Source organism: Ahaetulla prasina, chromosome 1 (genome assembly GCF_028640845.1).
Source record: "Ahaetulla prasina isolate Xishuangbanna chromosome 1, ASM2864084v1, whole genome shotgun sequence".
Classification (NCBI taxonomy): Eukaryota; Metazoa; Chordata; class Lepidosauria; order Squamata; family Colubridae; genus Ahaetulla; species Ahaetulla prasina.
The window spans coordinates 275,186,271-275,207,685 of record NC_080539.1 but is presented as its reverse complement, the minus strand read 5'-3'; the positions used below and the strand labels follow the sequence as shown (position 1 = coordinate 275,207,685).

The 21,415-nt window shown below is 39.0% G+C and overlaps 1 protein-coding gene across 2 annotated transcripts in view; it reads right to left on the bottom strand.

The window, feature by feature from the left end:
* BMAL1 (basic helix-loop-helix ARNT like 1) overlaps window positions 1-16,784 on the bottom strand; it is a 58,740-nt gene extending 41,956 nt beyond the window's left edge. For both annotated transcript variants that reach the window (XM_058160300.1, XM_058160309.1), the window contains exon 1: window positions 16,627-16,784. The gene's annotated coding sequence lies outside the window, so the exon portion shown is untranslated. The remainder of the gene's footprint in view (window positions 1-16,626) is intronic.
* Between the last annotated feature and the right edge of the window lie 4,631 nt (window positions 16,785-21,415).

The following is a 21,415-nucleotide window of genomic DNA, read 5'->3' as shown; positions in this document are numbered from 1 at the left end:
CTTTTAAAAGCATTTTTTCTAAACCTCTTTGGCCAAAGAGGTTGTAAAAAAATGCTTTTAAAAGGCTCTGATGATCTCAGCTGAGTTGCCTGATTGTCAGAGGCTTTTGTTTTCTTTTAAAAGCCTTTTTTTTGCCTTTAAAAGAAAAAAAAGGCTCTGGCGATCAGGCAACTCAGCTGGAATCGCCAGAGCCTTTTAACAGCATTTTTACAACTTTTTCAGCCAAAAAGGTTGTAGAAAAAATGCTTTTAAAAGGCTGACGATCCCAGCTGAGCCGAACGATCATCAGAGGCTCTTTTTTTTTTTACTTTTAAAAGCATTTTTTCGTCCAAAGAAAAAATGCTTTTAAAAGTTAAAAAAAACCTACTGATAATCGCGCAGCTCAGCTGGGCATGGAGGGGCAGGGATTTTTGCTACTGGTTCTCTGAACCACCTGCTGCCATCGCACCAGATCGGGTGATCCGGTCCGAACCAGGAACATTTCACCCCTATATATAATGCAAATTTTTGTTTTCAACATGTTTGAAAGTGTTGCCTAAGTTGAAAATTTTTCTGGGTCAGAGACCAGATATGATGGATTATCATATATCATATCATAAAGATAGTTCTTGCACAAGCACAGTAATTGGGACTAAAATTTCTGTCGCTAAATGATATGGTCAAGCATGAAATCACATTACCATTTTGCTTAGCAATCCTGGCAGTCCCCATTGCCACCAATTTTAAGTGAAAATTAAGGATCATTAACCCAAGACCTCACTGACTGTGTCTTGCAACTTCCTGCTGTCTTCCCATAAGCAAAGTCAATGGGGAAACAGCTGGAAGATTTAAATCCTGGGCAGCACCTGGGTGTGTTGTAGTGCAATGCAAGTGTATAAAGGCTAGGGAGTGAGGCGCATGCACTACAAAGATCACTACTAGATCCTTACAATTTCAAGGAGGGCGCCTTGGGGGGGGAAAAGCAGCAGGAGTAACTTACAACTTTCCTTCTGGCTTTCTCATTGATTCTGCTTGTGGGAAGCTGTCAGGGAATGTTGCAAATGGCGACCACATGATTGAGGGATCTTGAAACCATCATGTGGGAGCCAGTTGCCAAGCGCCTAGATGGCAATCACATGACTGCGAGGGAGATATGATGGATGGAACTTTAAGGACCCATTGTAGGTACCACACATTCCGCACCATCACAATTTTGAACGGTTGCTAAATTAAAGGTCAATAAATGAGGGCTATGGGATGCGGTGGCTCAGTGGCTATAATGCTGAGCTTGTCAATCAAAAGGTCGACAGTTCAGCGGTTTGAATCCCTAGTGCTGCTTAACGGGGTGAGCTCTTTTACTTGTCCCAGCTTCTGCCAATGTAGCAGTTCAAAAGCATGTAAAAAAATGCAAGTAGAAAAATAGGGACTACCTTTGGTGGGAAGGTAACAACGTTCCGCGCGCCTTTGGCATTTATCATGCCGGCCACATGACCACGGAGACGTCTTTAGACAGCGCTGATTCTTCGGCTTTGAAACAGAGATGAGCCCCGCCCCCTAGTCAGGAATGACTATCTTTTAATTGAGAGGTACCTTATAGGAAACAGCAAATAGGATTGAAAGATAATAGTCTCTCCTACTAATTTCCAATTTACTATTCAAATGTGTAATCAGAAATCTCTACAGAATCAAAGGCTTTTGTCAAAATGAGGAAAGCAGCAGCAATCCTTGCAATGCAAGCTGGATATGTGTGCAACATTATGAAACACATACAAAAAAGACAGAACATTTGCATTATGACATGATGCTGTTTTTGTCATTTATGCCCCCTCCTAGCTTCTGTATATAGCATATGGTCACCATGAATAACAGCTATTCTACTACTATTGTTTAGGGAGGTACTATACAAACAGACTGCTATTATTTTCAACTCAAACCTGGTTTTTGAAATGATATTTTTCCCCTCAAGTATGGCTGTTTTAAAACAATTCAACTTAAAGGAAAGACACTAAGCAGGATGGAAAGAAATACAGTGACAGTAAAACCATGATAGCAATCATTGGAGAGTAACCCTTTATACGGTGAGAAACCATCATGTAATTTCCATATTCTAGGAAAAAATTCCCATATTATACAGAAACTTCGAAGAAAAATCATGCTATGATTTAACATATGAGAACTTCTAGTCATAGATGATAGAGTGATGGAGGGTTGCAAGCAAAACATTTGGAAAATAGTTAATAAATGTCAGCTTTACTAGCAGTAACTCATTTTTTAAACATTTTTCCTACATTAAATAAAACACATATGCATTTAACATTTTTCGAGAAGATAAAATTATTGAGTATCCAAATAAAATAAGAAAAAGAAAAGAGAAATAAAAACATAGTTATGCTTGCCACCCTTCTATTGGATGATTATCATCTTATTCTTTTCCCCATCCTCTTTGGCCCTTTTTAATCCCCAAATCCAGAAACCATCAATTCAGTCTTTTCTTCTTTGAACAAAATCTCCATATAGGGTTTCAAAAAAGCCTTTATCATTTTTTCCCCCCTGACTAGACTGGTCAGTTTCTCGATTTCTGCAAGTTTAGTTAATTTTACAATCCTCCACTGTAGAAATTTCATTACTTTTCTATCTTTTGGCATACCATGATCTTGCCCACATTATTTGGAATATTTTGTATTTTATTAACTATATTTCAATATATAAGAATTGTCGTTATTTTTTTACTTAAAATACTTTATTAATATTTCACTTCTTCCTGTGCTTCATCCTGGTTATCTTTATTTCTTTGTGCAGTACAGATTTATGGAGGCTATCTAAAACTCAGTCAAGAAAGAGGGAACACAAGCTGATACATTCAGTCCAAATTTGGATGAATAGAAATATTTGAAGCAGACAATAGTGCTTATTTAGAGGCCAAGGATGATTACATGCTCTATTAATCCCAAAAGAAGACAGTTCTGAATTTAAGACAATCTTCTCTCCAAAGGAAGATTAAAGGTTAAAAACACATACAAAAATCCTGTGTACTGTCTAGTTCTACTTCTTTGTCATCTAAAACTAAAATCTCCACTGAAACAAATTATGAAGTCCCCCAACCACCCAAATAATAAATGGATATATAGATGATGGATAGATGACTGATAGACAGACATACTCTGTAACAAGTCCATGGACTGGACCACAGTATATATTCTGGTAAATATATAATGGAAATAGTTATTTAGCCCTGTTTTCTCCAGATAACTGGTAAAAACTGAAGGGAAAAGTTTCTAACACTGAGTTGTTTCTGTTTTCAACAAGGAAACAAGTTGTTGGAGGTTAGACTGCAACACAAGAAACTTTTGTATGTGTAATCTATAGTAAGTCTGATTCTAATTTTAGGGACTCTTACTCTGAGGTAAATATGTTCAACACTTCTAATTCTGTTCAGACAATGTGCTATGCTTATTTTCTTCTCCTTTTCCTTTTGACAGAAAGAACCACAGTGGGTTTTCTCTCTTCTTCTACCTCGATTTCAGCTGTTTATTTGCATCTCCCACCCATTCTCCAGCTTTCAACAGTATTTTCCAGCAGAATTAGGAAAATAGCCTGTCTCCCAATTTACAAAACTGGGGGAAACTCCATCTTCCTTGTGAGGAAATAGAATGGTAACCCTGGTTCAGCATTTTCCAATTTCAGATTTCCAAATATTGTTGTATTATAGTAGTTGTGTTCACTACTGGGAATGACAGATTAAGTTCTTTATATTCTAAGATGTTTTCATCAAGGGCATTCCTCTAACGGCCAATACTCTTCAACGAATAGACTTAATTCTAACTGAAAGCCTTCGAACTATTCTGACTTCTTGTCACATTTAATTGAGAACAAAATACTGGCACATTAAACGCTGGTATATTAAAAATGATATACTATACTTTGGAAAAGATATGAACAAGACTAAATGCATGTTGGTATAGTTAAAGCACAATCATGAAATATATGCAAGTCAAGATGTCTATACTCATCTTTGTTTCAGAATAACCAAATTATGACCCCAGCACATGCTTATAGCAAAATATCAAGCCATTATTATTTAATGATCAATTCTAGATGTACTTTCATAGTTCTAGTACAGTATAGCAGCATGATTTGGATGATTTGTTTTCATTCTACCTTACCAATGCAAACCCAATATTGAAGTTATTGACCTCAGAAGGACCTCAGAAGGATGGAAGTTAACTTTGAGCTGGTCAGAATTAAACTACTGGCAGTGGGCAGAGTCAGTCTATAATATTGGATTCTAATCAATGCACCACCAGGACTCATTAAGAACTCAGAAAATATGTAGAAAAGGTGGATTTGTGAAATCAGAAACATATATAGCCAATTACCTTAAATAATGAATACATTAAACTATTTTTCTGCTTGACTGTAAGTATTGTTAAGTAAGCAAGGCACATAAGTACCTTCTATGAAAAAAAAATCAGATTATTCTTTTTCAATCAGTAAATCTTTGCCTGGTTGCCCATGGTAAGGAATTCTGCTGCTCAATTAAGACAGCAGTTATTTACAAATTTGTGGCATTGCTACAGATATAGATTGCATGGTAAACATGTCATTTCATTGCTTTTCCACACATACAGAAATTAATCAATGCTGAACTTCTTCATCTAAACAGAGAAAAGACTCCTTTTAGTGGTGCTTGCAATTATTTTAATGGACATATTACTTAAATATTATCTCAAGAGCCATGGTGGCACAGTGGTTAGAATCTTCCAGGACAGATTTGAATTGTTAGGATTTATTTATTTTTTTGCATTTGCTCATTTATCAAATCAGATTGAGTGTAACATTTTTGTTGATGAAATGTTACTTAAAGAAAAAAATCTTGGTGGTTATCTCCATGGTGCATATTCATTCATTATGGATGATATGTTTGAATTTTAGGAACAAATGTTCAGAAGAGAAATTACAAAAATGCATTTACTAAATGGGGGCAGTTTTTGAAGTATCTTCTCACAAATATATAAATAAGAGCATTTTCATTGATAGTCTTTAAATCAATGGCCTCCAACCTTTTGGGCACCAGGGACTGGTTCTGTGGAGAAAGGTTTTTTTTTGGGGCCCGGAAGGGGCATGGTTTCACATACTGCCTGCTTCCCGTGGATGGGGCTTCACTTGCTTGCGCAGCCTGGTTGCTGGCATGCCACAGACTAGTTCCGATCCACAGACCAGGGGTTGTGCTTTAAACATCTTGTTGATCTTTCCATCTTAGACCTTGTTCCACACTAATTTTTATGTGATAAAAACTGGCACGAGTAATTTATCTTATCAATCACATGAGGTATATTTCACAGGACAGCATCCCATGAGGCAGTCCTACTATGCTAGCTATCTCAAAAGAAACCTAATGAGCATTCATGGAAGTTTCTTTATCATTTAGCAATAGCAATAGGACTTAGACTACTGCTTCATCGTGCTTTACAGCTCTCTCTAAGCAGTTTACAGAATCATCATATTGCCCCCAACAATCTGGGTCCTCATTTTACCCACCTCGGAAGGATGAAAGGCTGAGTCAACCTTGAGCCGGTGAGAATCGAACTGCTGAACTGCTGGCAGCTGAAGTAGCTTGCAGTACTGCATTTTCCACAGCATATTTTGAGGCATGATAGGATTACACAGTTACAATTACCAAAGGAGCCAAAAGTGTGGCAGAAAATGCATCTTCAGAGTGGCCCATTTGTATACTGTAGGTAATGAACCTTCTGAATTCAGTTTTGTTTTTTAAAAAGATCTTCAGCTATGTCTTTAATATGTTTTTGCCTGGTTATTATAAATGGAAATAAACGTATTGCATGTATGCATACTAGTCTAATAGTTCCTGTTCTGTATATATAAGAGAATTTTGTCCATCTCCTGTTATGATTGATTATAATGGAGAGTCTTTATTATCCAGGGAAGGATTTAAAAAAATGTCGGATAATGTGAGGCACTGCTGAGAATTGTTTTAGACAAAGAAACTTGTAAATTTAAAGGGACCAAACATAGAAAAAGTTAGGTTGCCCCATATCGTAACTCTCTGTAAAATAGTGATTTGGGAAGTTTGTTCCTCTAAATCTAACTTCCGCTGTCATGGCTGCATCTCTCCTATCTAAGCTTCATGATCTGACAGCATGACATCAGCCATTGGAGGGGGGGGGCGTAGAGGGAAAGACTGGAATGTAAGGAAGAGAGTGGGGGATAGAAGCTCAGCTGTGCCTTATGAGAAGCTTCAGCCAGCCAGGCAAGATAGATTTGCAGAGTTGGAAACCAAGAACCTGTTTCCTAAACAATATGCAAGCACCTAATTGGACATTTACAGATGGGGGGGGTGGGAGAGGAAAATTTACTTTGTATTATTTGCATGAGAAAACCTCAGATTCAGCTTACACTACTTCTGTAACCGCTTAAGCTGCAGTAAAGTACAGGTAGTCCTCAACTTACAGTCACAATTGAGCCCAACATTTCTGTTGTTAAGTGAGACACTTGTTAAGTGAAGTTTGTCCCATTTGACCACCTTTCTTGCCACGGTTGTTAAAAGAATCACTGAAGTTGGTAAGTCAGGAACCCAGGGTTGTTGGGTGAATCTGGCTTCCACATTGACTTTGCTTGTCAGAAGGTTGTGAAAAGGGATCACATGACCCTGAGACCCAGCAACGGTCGTAAATATGAACCAGTTGCCACACGTCTGAATTTTAATCACATGATCGTAGAGATGCTGCAAAGGTCGTAACTCTGAAAAATGGTCACAAGTCACTTTTTTCAGTGCCGTTGTAACTTCGAACGGTCACTAAATGAACTGCTGTTAAAGTCGAGGACTATCTGTATACTCTTGGCAAAATCAAATGGCCAGGAGTCTTTCTTTGCTACATGACTGAGTGTGACAGTTCACATCCACACAGCAAACCACAACTGTGATATTTATGCAAACCTATACCACTAATTAGACTACCTGTTAGCTGCTGTATATTGTAGTATACAATCTGATGACATAGAAACAAACAAGAGATAAGGCATGGCCTGTTAATCATTATTGCTACTTACCATCTTCAAAAGCGGTATAAGGCATTGGTCTGCTGTACACACATTATCAAGTTAGCAAGCTATGCATAATTATGGCATAAAATCACAAAATTGCTTAGAGTAGTGATAATCTATACAAACAGTAGAAAGGAATGATTTGTACAGCAGATTTCCAGATCCAGTGCTCAACACAAAATTATATGCATATAAATATATAAAATATTTAATGGCTTAACAGCAAGCACAATTTTTTTCATTCTATTTTTCTCCACCGTTCAGGAACTTTGCAAACACTACACTTACTACTAAGATTCCTGAGAGAGATTTTTTTGGGGGGGGGGGGGAGGGAGAGAAGTATCACTGCCAGGTTGCTGCAATTTCTTCCTCAGCTTTTTTTCTGTTTGTTTTTAACTGCCCTATTTACATGCGTCTTTATAAAAACAGCAACATCTCCACTTGGCTCTTTACCCAGATTGGTTTTTAAAATAGATCTACTATTTTGCCTCAAATGTTCCAAAGCCTATAAATTCAGCTCAGCTTAAACTGCTCTTTTATTTGCCTTATTTGCTTCTTTCTAACAATCTTCAGTGAACTTTCCTTGACCTAACCCCTAATCAGCAATATCCAACACTTTCTACAGCTATTTCTTCCTTATACTCTTTCTTATCTTCCCTGTGCTGCTTTCTAAATACCTCACTGAAGAAAGAGCACAATGAGAATATCAAATAGATTACACTATAGCAGAGATTCGAACCGTAGTGGGGTGAGCTCCCATTACTTGTCCCAGCTTCTGCCAACCTAGCAGTTTCGAAAGCATGTAAAAATGCAAGTAGAAAAAATAGGGACCACCTTTGGTGGGAAGGTAACAGTGTTCCGTGCGCCTTTAGCGTTGAGTCATGTTGGCCACATGACCACAGAGATGTCTTCGGACAGCGCTGGCTCTTCGGCTTTGAAACGGAGATGAGCACCATCCCCTAGAGTCGGCAACGACTAGCACGTATGTGCGAGGGGAACCTTTACCTTTACCTTTATAGCCGAGAACTCACTGCACATTGCCACAACAGCACAAAAATAAATCCACAAGGAGAAAGAGTTCTGTGCATTTTCTACTTCAGCAAGTTGTCATAAACATTCCATATTTCACACTTAATCCACATTCCATGCATTGAATTACTTATAAACACAGATTATCAGTACTCTCCATAAAAGAAAAAGAGAAAACCAAAGCTGCAGTACAGCTACACTTCCAACAGCTAGGCTGTTATGTACTAGAACAAATATTACAACTGACAATGGCCTTAACATCTTTATTTTTATTGGCTTAAGCAAAACAAGAATGACATTTTTAAAGAGGCAAAGCAGCATTTATTGCATATAGATTGTGCTTATCAAGTAGTCAATAAAATACCAAGTAATCTGTAACAAATTGCAATAATAATTCATGTGCCTCATAGCAACTGCTTGTCCTTCTAAAACAAAATAAAAATCAAGGAATTATTATTTCTACTTTTTCAATGCTATTTTAGCATTCCAGCAAATGAAAAGTACACTTCAATACATTAAAAAAATGCTGTCACTTTCAATTTTTTTTGATAAATACTGGTAATAAAGAATTTGATTTAGAATATATTAGGCCCATTTAATGAAGCTTCCCAAATAATTTTTCTAAACCTAGTAGAATTCATACATACAAGCAAATCTGTTTTCTCCATTCCATAGAAGCACATTCCTAATTTTACTTTGGAGAATAAATAAAACCTTGGGGCAGTTTCTTTCTTTCAGCCCTTACTAGGGCATGATATTGTTGTGAAAATATAACATGACAAACTCCACACATCTACTTTCCTCTAAGGAAGGATATAAATCAAGTGGATATCATTGAATGTTTGTATTTAAAGAAGTTTTAAACCTGCATATATATATTGAGATTAAAGAAGTAATTCCTGGAGGATTTTTTAAAAATACAGTCTCTGAACCAAAAGCACATGGAAGAGAAAGCTAGGCAAGTACTTTATTCTTCTGCCACATTAGATATGGTGCTTTGTTTGATCTTTCCCTCAAAGAGCTCAAAGCTGCATTTTAAGCTAAATAATGATCATTTTCCACTGCCAGAATTTCACAAGCCGCCTACTGCAGCCTTGTCACATGATGCATTTTAAGTAATTGGAACTAAATTTCTTATTACTGTATTGCAAGCTAGGTTAAACATTGTTCTTATTACTCTTAGTGGGAATAAATGAGACTTGTAGTAATCTTCAAAAAAAGTTGTAAGATCGACTTGAGGTCAGTTCTAATTCCAGTTGACCTGAAGATTTTTTTCCAAGTAGATAGTCTGACTTGTATAATGTATTTAAGTTTTGTCTGTGAATAAACTTCACTGAATTGTGACTGAACTTACAAGACTTTTAGAACTGTTAATGCCATTCATTGATAATATTGTTTGCTTCAGGATAAGCGTAATGGCATAGTTCCTACTAGAAATCAACTAGACCACCACAGCATGGCATCAAACCAATATTACAAATTGTTCCAGCTTGTACAGCTGACTTGGAAACATCTTAGGGCTGCTGAAATTCTTAATACCAAGCTTCTCAAATAGCACAAGGTTGAAAAGGTTATAATGTTCATGTACAGCATGTAAAACCTATTGAGGTTGTATGTGAAAAAAAGATGAACTGGAAGTGGCTTGTTTCAATGCAAAAAACAAAAAAAAAATGACCCCTTGGCTAGGGTCAGGTCACAAAAACAATAACACACAACTGCTCATTCAGCAAATCTTTTTCTCCAGATATATAATCTAAATAAAGTAGAAACTATTCTTTGAATATTATCTCACCTTTTTGAAATGGCATGGACTGTCATAATATTAAACTGGGCAAAAAAATCAGGAAAAAATAATGGCAAAAACTTTGTCAACACATTTATGTAAATAAAATTAATACGTTATCAAGCCGAATGCTCCTGCAGTTAAAGGTTCTCCATGACAACATATCAAGATATAAAGACTATACAGTCACTATCCAATGATATTTTAAGAGGTAAGTACTGAAGAAAGAAGCACAGCTGGAATTCCTGTCAACGAGAAACAACAACTAGTTTTTGGAATTCTGTACATAAAAAAAGAGATGTGCATCAGTGACAGCTTAATCATACTAAGTATGTACCTATAGACATTTAGCTTCAGGGGGTGTGAGAAATTACTGATCCCCCCCCCCCCATTTACCTCAGTAAGTTATTAGCTTTTCCTCTCATTTGTGAATGTGGAGGAGGTATTTTTTTAATCTTTTCAAAGATGCCCATTTATATACTGTATTCTCTTTAGTTCCAAGCAGAACTCTGACTGTGCCAAGGGCTACTTTATACTGTTCTCTATAGTGTGTTGTGTAATAGGATAAGGTCACTAATGCAGTACATTTTTCCTATTCTCTTCACATAATAGCCCATAACCTACTGGTGGTTAGAAGAATAGATGAAATTACTGTCAAAATATATAACTACATTCAAGTAAAGAAAATTCTTTTCAGGCAAATTTTCCATCACACTCAGCAATCTGATATATTTGTATTCAAAAGTAGAATTTATTTTTACTTAAGTAGGCACAAAAAAATTGTAGCCTTAATCGCTACTATATATAATCTGTCACTTCTGTTATCTGAAAGGACCTAACAGATTGGCCCACCCCGGCAACTGATGGTCCGTTTTGGGTCCCAGAAAGAGCTTGGGGATTTTATCAAGACAGTTTGGCTGAGATGTTGGGTTCAGGCATGTGACTGACACCCTAGATGAGACTGCTCCTATGCAGCCTCTTTCTGTCCACCAATCCGAAAGTCCTCCTCAGTTTTCTGAGGAGTTCCTGGAGATGAAATGCTAGAGGTGATGCCTGGAGTACTGTGTGAGAAAGTCAAAGAGTGTATCCGACCAACCAGAATTGGGAGTCTACATTGTGGTGATAAGGGTAGTGAAAAGTTGCTATTCCTCCACCCTGTTGCATCTCCTGATAGCTGTCCAATGGCCTTGTTTAAGGTAAACTGTTCAGGGGGCAGGGAGTGCATGGAATCATCTGCAAAGCCACACTGAGGAACATTCCTGCAACTTGACAGACAAAATCGCTCAGAGTTAGATTCCAATGAGGCAAGTCCAAGGGACAATCTTGTGATGTTATCTGGACTGAATTTGATTCTGTTGTATCCAAGAAAGTGGATACTGGTTGTTAGTTCAGCCACCTTTTTGTTAGATGCTGGCTCTATTAAAGCAATATGGGAGATGACCACATGGTGGCTTCATGTGGTGGCTTCAGCCTCTTTGAGAGAGGGGATGTTCCTATCAGACCTGAATGAAACAATGGTACATCCCCTCTTCAAGAGGTCATCACTGGACCCTTCCTTGTTCGACAATTATTAGCCAGTTTCCAATCTTCTCTTCTTGAGGAAGGCTGTAGAAAAGCTGGCCGGATGATAGTTACAAAGGTTCTTGGAAGAAACAGATTATCTGGACCATTTCAGTCTGATTTCAGGCCAGGATCCAGTACAGAGAGAGCACTATTCACATTTGTTGATGACTTTTGGCAGAGCAGCATGTGGATGATGCATTAATTGATGCATCCTTTCTAATGCTTCTTGATCTTGGAGTGGCTTTCAATACTGTTGACCATAGTATTCTTCTGTCCTGGCTATAGGGCTTATGAATGGGAGGCACTGTGTTCGAGTAATTCACATTCTTCTTCAGTGATTGGTGGTGCAGGGAGAAGAGACCATGCCTGTGGCCTCTTATGTGGAATGCTTCAAGTCTCAACACTCTCCCCTCTCCTGTTCAACATCTACATAAAACCACTGGATGAGATCACCCACTAGTGTTGAGTTCTATATTATCAGTATACTGATGATACCTAGCTCTATACCACAGTCCGGAGCCTCACGGGTGAATCTGTTAAAGTAGTGACCCAGTATCTGGAGGCTATTTGGGTCTGGGTGGAGCAAAGCAGACCTCAGCTCTATCCTAACATGGCTGAGTTACTGTTGCTGTTGGACCCCTCAGGGTTTGGAATGTTACCACTGGTGGTTTTGGATGGGGCTGTACTTCTCCTTTCATGACTAGTGGGTAACTTGGGGGTCCTTCTTGTCTTGCAGTTATTGCTCAAAAAGAGTTTTGAGAATGTCTAGTGAAATATATTAGTTGCATTCTAATTCCTGTTGTATTTCATTAAAATAATTCTTAGCTGTTATAATTTGGGCTCAACATATTTCCATCTTTCTCATACAGTTGACTAAAAGTTAACCAAAACAATCTTAAACCTGGATTACTTCAGTGCATACTTTCAATAATCATCCCTACTCCAATCCATGAACATTTTATGAAGCAATGTAACATTTTAGATAAAGGTTTGATAGTTTAAGTAATTACATTATATTTATTTGCTCTATTACATTCTAATTTATAAACCCAGAGTTTCAGCAGGTATTCAGATTAATTAAATGTTGTTTGGAAGTAATATGGCTACAACAAATAATATGTTAGTCATAATGTCAAGGTTCTCTTCTTTTAATTGGGCATAGTCTTGAACACACTTCTTTGTAAGTAATTAACACTAATTTTAGTACAGGTACCCCTCTAATGATGAGTTTATACTAGAAGCCTATGCATCAAAAATTATCATATGACATTCAGTATCAAGGTGAAATCCCTTAAAGCAGTGTTTTAATTGCAGAAATATTATATTTTTTTAGCATTGAGATAAAAATACTTTGTTGCTATGAAAATGTTCTTAATCTTAACAAACATTTTCAGGATCTTATTAGGTGGGAAGTGGATGCATAGTTTATCGTCAGGTGCTCACTGGGTATTATTGTCAGTGAGAACAGTAATGAAACCAACACACATGGCCACCAACTACAATACTTTTGAAATACATGCGGGAGAGGAGCTGTTTCTCTTTAAAAAATATCCACCCACTAATTACTTGTCATATGGCTAGCATTTTAAAAACTATATTTTGTGGGTCGTTATCTGCAATAGAGTCGTGTACACAATTACATTTTAGTTCAATTCGCTGGAAAATTGTGTATACAGTTACAATTATTATCATGTACCACTATGCTATATATTAAAGCTCTGTGTTTAACCTTTAACTGAGCAAAATGGTACTTCATGGGACAAGTTTTGAACCAAGGTACCTCAAATGAGCTAACTTATAGAATGCATCCGAAATTAGGGACCTGTGACTCTTATAGAAAAGAAATTGGCCAAATTTTATAAAACATTTCCTGTGGTCAACTCCTGATGTTGACTATGCTATACAGTTTAACATGGGCTATTTTTAAGATAGATGCATTTCTGAATATTTCCCTGGTTTTTAAAGAACTTCTCTAGTGAAGACAATATATTAGAACCTCTGCCATTGTTGAATTCATTGAGGAATCTGGCAAGGAAATATTTCTGAAACAATGGCCCCTTGGCCCAATGGGTCAAAGATTTTCTGGTATGGTATAAAGCAAGAGCTAAAGCAACCAACTTACTAATAACCATTGAATTGCAGCATAATTACTTCCACTGAAAGGAAAGCTCCCTGCATTATGTGGACCAAGGATATCTCTCTCATTAACAGGATCTTGCTTACAAATAAAATAAAATTGAATTCCTAACCATATGTTGAGGTATATTTGCATTTGAGGCGCCTCCTAAAATTCTTTGTCTGAGCAAGATAGATAAGGGCATATTTTGTGATGTCTGTTTCCAAAACTCACATTATTATACATTTTGCCCCAGAAGTGAAGTATATTAATAATCAAAAGAACTTCTTGGACTGGAATTATATTCTACTCCCACAATGCTAGTGAATGTGGGGTTTGCTCCCTATTTATATACAATACCAGTATTCATGGCTTTCTCCTTGGCATTTCTTGATTAGTGTACTGTTTGTCCAGTGTTAATTCCCACTTATCTGGGAGCTGGTTGCTGGAGAGGATGTGTTTTGGTATTTTTGTTTCCTTCTTAGAGTATTGTTTCTTTTGAATGGTGTGTAAAAGTGATTTATCTTTACGTATCTATTGATGACTAGTGGTAAGGGAGGACAAGCTACTGTATATAAACATGGAACAAATCAACACTCACTAGCAGTGATGATGCTACCTAGTTGGCAAGCAAACAACCAAGCTTAGAGAGCACTTCTGAGATGCCACAATGAAGACACTATTTACAGTTGCCCTGAGTATTCATGTATGTGGAAGAAAAGTCATCTAAAAGAGCTCTAACAGAAATGAGGGGGGGGGAGGGAGGGGAGAGAGAGACAGAGATGCGAGAAAACTCTTAGAATGTGAGAAAGAGTATTTCAAAACAAGGCAAATAAAGAGGAAATGGATGTTTCCATGTTATGGCTTTAAAAAGGGATACTGGTCCTTAAGAATTGTGGGGGTGGGGGGAGAGTCCAAATTACTAATGATGTTACTTAGTTGGGTATGAAACACCTGTAAGCAACCACATTCAGAAGAGCACCAGATACTCCAAAGTTCAAACTATCCAGACATCAAGATGAGATTTCAAATTATTATCTTAACCTTTAAAAGCTCATCTTGCCAATAAATTTCAAGAAGCAATGCTTAATAAGGAAGTAAGTGTCATTAAACACAGTAGGAATTCCTCCAAATACATAAAAGAATACATTGTTAGGCTTATTAAATTATGATAGAAATTTCATAAATAGTAACGCAATAATTTTCTTTCTTTCCATTCTAGATATTTTAATGCCCCCAATTTTTTTTAAAAAAAATATTTTAACAGCATGTTTGGAGCTTTACTTTTTAAACCACTTATTTTAGCATCAAGCTGAAATGAGATAAACTTATGCTCAGTGATACCATGAAATATAGTGTTTCCCCAAGAATAAGACCTCCCTGGATAATAAGCGCAATCTGGTTTTTGAGCGCATGTGCTAAAATAAGCCCTCCCTGAAAATATTTAACCGCATCCACAGCCAGTCCCCGCCATTTCTTCTGGTTAGTGTTAGAGAGACAGAGCTGGAAATAGGTAAGATGGCAAGGAGTCCCATTTCGCTCCACGCACCCCAAAATAATAAGATCTCCCCGAAAATAAGGCCAAGCGCTTATTTTCGGATTTAAAAAACTATAAGACAGGGTCTTATTTTCGGGAAACACAGTATATAATTATGCATCAAGATCTGCATTAAAGAAATGATGAAATATTGTCTGATGTGTCAAGTTTTTTTTAAAAAATGTGGTTGCTATAGGCACGCATTAAAAGCAAGAATCACATGTAAAACATACATGCGTTCTTCATTAAATTGTTAGTAGTTCAGAGCAACATTTTATCAATTATAACATCATGAGATTTACTTATAAATCTAAACCAGGGAAGACTCCATTAACACGTAGCTGACATCTCTTCTCATAGAAAAAAAAAAAATCAAAGCATCAGAATCCAGAAAAGTGACTCATATGTCCAATTACCAGAAAGTTACGTCCAGATGAAAATCACTAGGACTTCACTCTCAATATCGTAAACAGGTTTCCTTCTTAGGGAAACAGAGCCCGCTCTATCTTTTCTCTCTTTCGCTCCCCTCGACTCTCCGCTTATCTGCTTTTTCACACGCTTACGAATTAACTCCTAACGTTTGCCGTAATTTCCACTCCGAAACATTAAAAGCGAAAAGGTCAACTACAGCTTTCCTAGAAGCCGAGTTTTCCAAAATAAGTCCGGTTCCAAAAATAAAGAAAAGAGGGAAAAGGGGCGAGCGAGTAAACCCGGGGGATGGGGGGGGGAGAGGGTGACAAATTCCGACGTCAAGTTCCATCCCAGGTATATCGGACTGGATTTTAGTTTGAAAGAAATCCCGTACAAAAAGAAAAACAACCCGGCAAGGAACTGCCACTGCAAGGCTACGGGTTTTTTAAGGACAACCCTATGTAAATAAACGCTGTTTCCTGCTCTCCAATCAAGAGGAAGAGCATCTAATTTCACTTCCACATCTCTCCGGAGCAAATGCCCCGCGATAGAAGGCGGGGGGGGGGGGAAGGACCATTCTTTTTCTACCTAAGTATGGATTCCTCCCCCTACCACCCCCGTTTTCCATCCCCCTCCCCACACCTTTCCCGAGGTGGCGCCCCGATAATGCCGCCGGAGACCCCCCCTCCCGCAAGGAGGAAACGTCTCCCCCGTCGTTCCCAGCACAGGGGAAGCCACGGGAAGCACCATACCCACCCACCCACCCAAAAAAAGCCCCGCCGCACCTGAAACTTCTCGTGCCCTCGGTTCTCTCGTCCGTAGGATACCCCACACACACAACCACCCACCTCGCTAAAACAATGTGCCCATTACAAACCAGCGCTCGCTGGCTCGCTTCCTCCGCCCACCTGTCCAGGGACAGAAGACCGAAGTGGAATGCAGCCTGCACGGGAACCACCTCGGCAGAAGTCCCCCCCCCCATCCTGCCGGGGAACGTTCCAAACGAGGAATCCCCTTGGTCGCGCGCGGGCATCAAAGGGGAATCTCCTCCACCGCCTCGCCTCTCCTTCAACGCCGCCGCCCCGATCCCTTCCTGCCAGCCCGACTGCAGGTAGCAGCAGCCCTCCGCCACCTCCCAGTCCTCACCGTGCTTAGAAGGAGAAGGGGGGGGGGGTCTCGTCCGTGGCCTCCTCTCGCAGCGACTCGCCGGCGTAGCCCAAGCAAACGACGGCCGGCACCAGCAACCCCTATACCTGACCTACTTTCCGCCTGGCTTGCCGCTGAACGTCGCACCACTAACCTACTTTCCAGCCAATGGCTTCTCCCCCCGCATCAAGCCCTTGCCCGCCTCTTGGCCAATCGCGGGACGGGGTTTGCGCCCGCCGCCCAATACTCCTTCAAAAGAGGGTGCTTAGGTCCCGCCTTCGACCCGGCCGACCAATCCGAACCGTGCGGCTGAAGAGTAAACGACTCAGAACGAGGATAACACTCTGCTCGTGCCCGCCCGCTTAAATGATTGTAACTTGCGAGAGAAGGGGCGGGGGGGGAGACCGAGCGAGCAAGAGGACTGTCGTGCGGGTGTGCGTGCGCACTCGCTCGCTCTCGCGCTCCCTCCCGCCCTGAGAGGAGTTGCGTAAGTGGCTGCTTGGAACGGGTGAGACCCGGATCTAGAGGTCCTGATTGCCGATCGGGATCTCCGTTTGCCCAGTGATCCCCCCTCCGGCTGTGCTGAGCAGTGTTGGGCTACCTACGTCTGTTTCTGCTTGTGTTTGCTCCTTGCGGATTGCGGACCGATAGCCCGCTGCTTCCCCCTCCACCCAGCCTTCGTTTTTCCCCGCTTTTTGCGTATTGCCTCGTAGGGCAGCTACTTTCTGTCTCCAAATAACATTTACCTGTGACAGATCCTAACACCTCCGTTGTTAAATGCTAGTAGCAGCGCCTAATTGCTCGGCTGATCTCTGAAAGTAAGCAGTGTCGTATCTGGCTAGTAACTGGATGGGAAACCACTAGGAAATCCTAGGCTGGACTGGGTAGTGAAACATGTTCCAAAAGAACGCAAGAAAGTAAGAAAAGAATTTGGCATTGCTACCAAAAACTGCACATTTTAGACTCCAGGAATAGACTGTAACTTGAAAGAGACTAGCCTTTTCAAAGCTTTGGGGTAGATAATGGTAGGGAAAAATCAATGGTATTTAAAGCGTGTCTGAATACCAGTAGACCAGCCAATGGTTTCTGACTCATCTGTTTTTTAACTATAAAACCAGCAGAAAGTTACACTCCCAAATCATATATCTGAAACAAAAACATCTTGGGATATTAAGTGTTCTTTAATATATTTTGAATCAACCTCTGGTTAATTGATCTCAATGCCCTAATAAAAAAAAAAGACAGTCCTCCAGACCAAAAGTCTTCCTATCTCTGAATTAAGGAATCCTTATGAAACCCAAATTTTATAGTTTTTTTTATGTGAAACCTCATTCATTTAGTTTTCTTTCCAAGTATGTGCTCTGTAACTATGTTTCCAGTATACCCCATTTCTGTGTTGATAAATCCTAGGCCTACTATAAGAAACATACAGGAAAAAAATATATCTAAGAAGATTGACACAATGAAAGTGGCTTTCTTCATCGCTGATCTCCAATGCAGAGAAATTTCCATTTGCCATCCGCCTGACTGCCATTCAACTTTCTGGCAAAGAACATGCCCCACTACTCCACTTCAAAAAAAAAAAGGGGGGGGGGAGATAGTGCCTAGCCCAGCTTTGTAATAACACAAACAAAAGAATGCTTTAATGGGGAAAAAATATGAACTGTGAAAAGTCTTGCTTATTCCATTCTTGATAAAATTATGCTAAGTTGCCTCATTCCTTGTATGGAATTATCCTCATTTTGCTGTTTAACTAAATTTTGCCAAGTAAAACAGACTCTCTTAAACTGAAGTCCTGCTGGTTGACTCTCATAATGAACTTTATAAATTATTTTGTCCCAACAATATACTACCCAGTTCTGCTCAATATTAAAATTTTCTCGTATGTGTTCAGATGACAGCCCCATAAATTTACAAAGCCATGCTGCCTAGTTACTTGCATGCTGAAATACTCAGTAGACAACAGTATATATTCAAATAAACTGCTGTTTCTTGGTTGCCATATGTCAATGAGGAGAGTCACCTAGAGTGAGAAAATGCATTTGATAATCTAATACCTTATAGGGAACATTAAACGTACATGATAAGTCATATGAATTGTCATTTAATTTGAATGTCCCAGATAAGATTTAATATGAGAGAGAGGCTAAAGGAATTAATTTTTCAGATAATAATCAGAAACGATCAGATAAAAGGTAACCTGAAATACAAAAAAGGGAGATCTTGGTCTCATCACTCCAAATAATACTATCCCATTGTTCCTTTGTCCAGGTAACATGGGTTTTAACCCAGTTTACTCTTTTCAACCTTTGTTTGAGAGATAAAAAGTGGCTTTTTTCATGGAATTCTAGATTTTAGGCCAAATTCCTTCAGTCTGCACCAAACAGTCCTTGCACTCAACTTTGCATTGCGCCATTTCATCTTGTATACACCCAGATGATTTTCTTCTGTCACGTAGGCAGTCTCTTAATTCTTATATCATTACTTGCTGTTGTGCACCTTTTCCTGCCTTTACCAGTGTGGTTTTGTAGTGACCGAGTCTCCTTATACCTCTTCAAAAACTTAGAAATGCCACCTTTGGTTAAGTTTCCGCCAATTTTCTTCTAATTTCTTTATAACTGTAGTCTTGTTCACTTAATAATACTACTTTACATCGCTTTTGGGCGACCAGTCAACTCTTTGCACCATTTGCACTATTACTTTAATTTTATTACGTTTTACAAGCTCACTAAATGAAAGAACACAAACAAACCCAAACAACTTATTAGCAATCACATAACACACTGACAAAATGTCCTCCTCTCAGCTTCAATACATGACATCAATAACTGAATCCTACTGTGATCTGATTGGCTCATGCCTAGAATTTTTTTTTACAGTAATATATTTATTAAATTTCAACATCAAAGATTAAAATACAAACCAACATAAAAGGGAAAGGGAATAACAAAACAAATTGAAAGTGACCAAAAAACACTATATCAAACAAATTTATAAGATGACCTCTGGCTTTCTTTTAGTGCAAAGATAACAAAAAGACTATCTTACGTTTAAACAAATAACATAAAGTATCTTAAAATACTAATAATTAATCTTACTAAAAATGAATATTCATGCAGTATTCTCTTAATTTTATTTTACACAGAATTTTAAAGTTTTGCACTCCCCCCTTTGATCATCCCACTGAATTTCAAAAGAATGTCGACCATGGGCTTTCTCATAATTTTTGAGACTTAAAGTCTGTAGGGGAAAAAAATCTTATTATTGTTCCAGGCAAAACAGAGAAGCAAATAGAAAAAGGCCAGTCTCACATATATGAAGTAACTTGCCCATTCCATATTACTGTCTGCCCTTTGCAGAAATGTGTAGTAGAATCCCTTATTCAATGCTTCTTTGCTACCATAGTTAATGAACTTTCTGCAAAATTATGTAATTTTGCCAAAGTAAAGAAATATTTGGTAATTATTTAGGATTTTAAGGAAATAAGAAATAAAACAAGAAGATGCTGTTGTGAAGAATGTAACTGTAAACCAGATAAGTTCCACTACTGTTACTTTATCACTTTGAAATTGATGAAAATGAGTTGTAATTTCTATTTTATTTTATTTTTGGCCTAAAGCTTCTCTATCTTAAAACACTCTCTGCTATTCTACTTTTCTATTCTTCTTTACTATTTTAAGTGAATTCAGCAATGATGACTGTACTGGATGTCAAAAGAACTTTTCTAAAGTATAGCAAAATAACAGGAAATTGGAGGTATTACATTTACACAATTGGGACTTGCAATAAAATGCATAATGCAGTGTTCCTATTCAATGATGCAGTCAGCTGTGGCCTTTCTTTTTCCTCCCCACTGAGCATAAATCAGTCCTAATTCGGATATTTTGGGTTTGTTTGCTTCGCCCTTTAAAAGTTAACAGAATTGGTTCTCGCCATATGTTCTTCCCTCCAATCCAGTAGTGGCATGATGGCGAACCTATGGCATGCGTGCTACAGGTAGCACACGGAGCCATATCAGTGGGCATGCGAGCTCACCTCCATTCGGGCCTTTTGGGCCCACCAGAAGTACAGAAACAGACTGTTTCCTGCCTCCAGAGGACCTGGGGGGGAGGTGAGGAAGGCCCGTTTTTTGCCCTCCCCCGGCTCCAAAGCCTTTCTAGGAGCCTGAGGAGCATGAAAACAGCCTTCCCCTCCCCTGAGGCCCAAAATGGGCCAGGGGGAGGCCATTGTCGCCCTTCTCAGGCTCCTAGAAAGGCTCTGGAGCCTGGGGAGGGCAAAAAAATGGGGCTACCAGGCCCACCATGACAAAAGTGGGGGGAGCGCGGGGTGTGTGTATCGTGCATGCATGCACGGGGCGCATAGAATTATAGGTGTGAGCACACATGCATGCAATCCCTCCCATGATCCCCCCACTTTTGGCATGATATGGCAAAAAGGTTAGCCATCACTGCAGTAGTGGGTTCCATTTACCTGCACATGAGTCGTGCATGGTGCTTCTGCGCATGCACAGAGCATCCATGATGACATCTGGGCAGGTGGGCTGAGCCTCCTGGTAGCTGCTGCCACTACCAGTTCGCCTGAATCGGGTCAAACTGGTAGAACCACTGCTCCAATCCTTTAATTATGACAATCTCGTCATTCAACCAGTCCGCCCATCCTCTTTATTTTGGATTGTGCCATTATAACTATATAATCTTGTCCAGCAGCAAATTTATACTTGGAGAATGAGAACATTTTAGCATTCAAGAATTTCTTTCCATGCTGTCCTTCTGCCATCTTTAAGATTTTT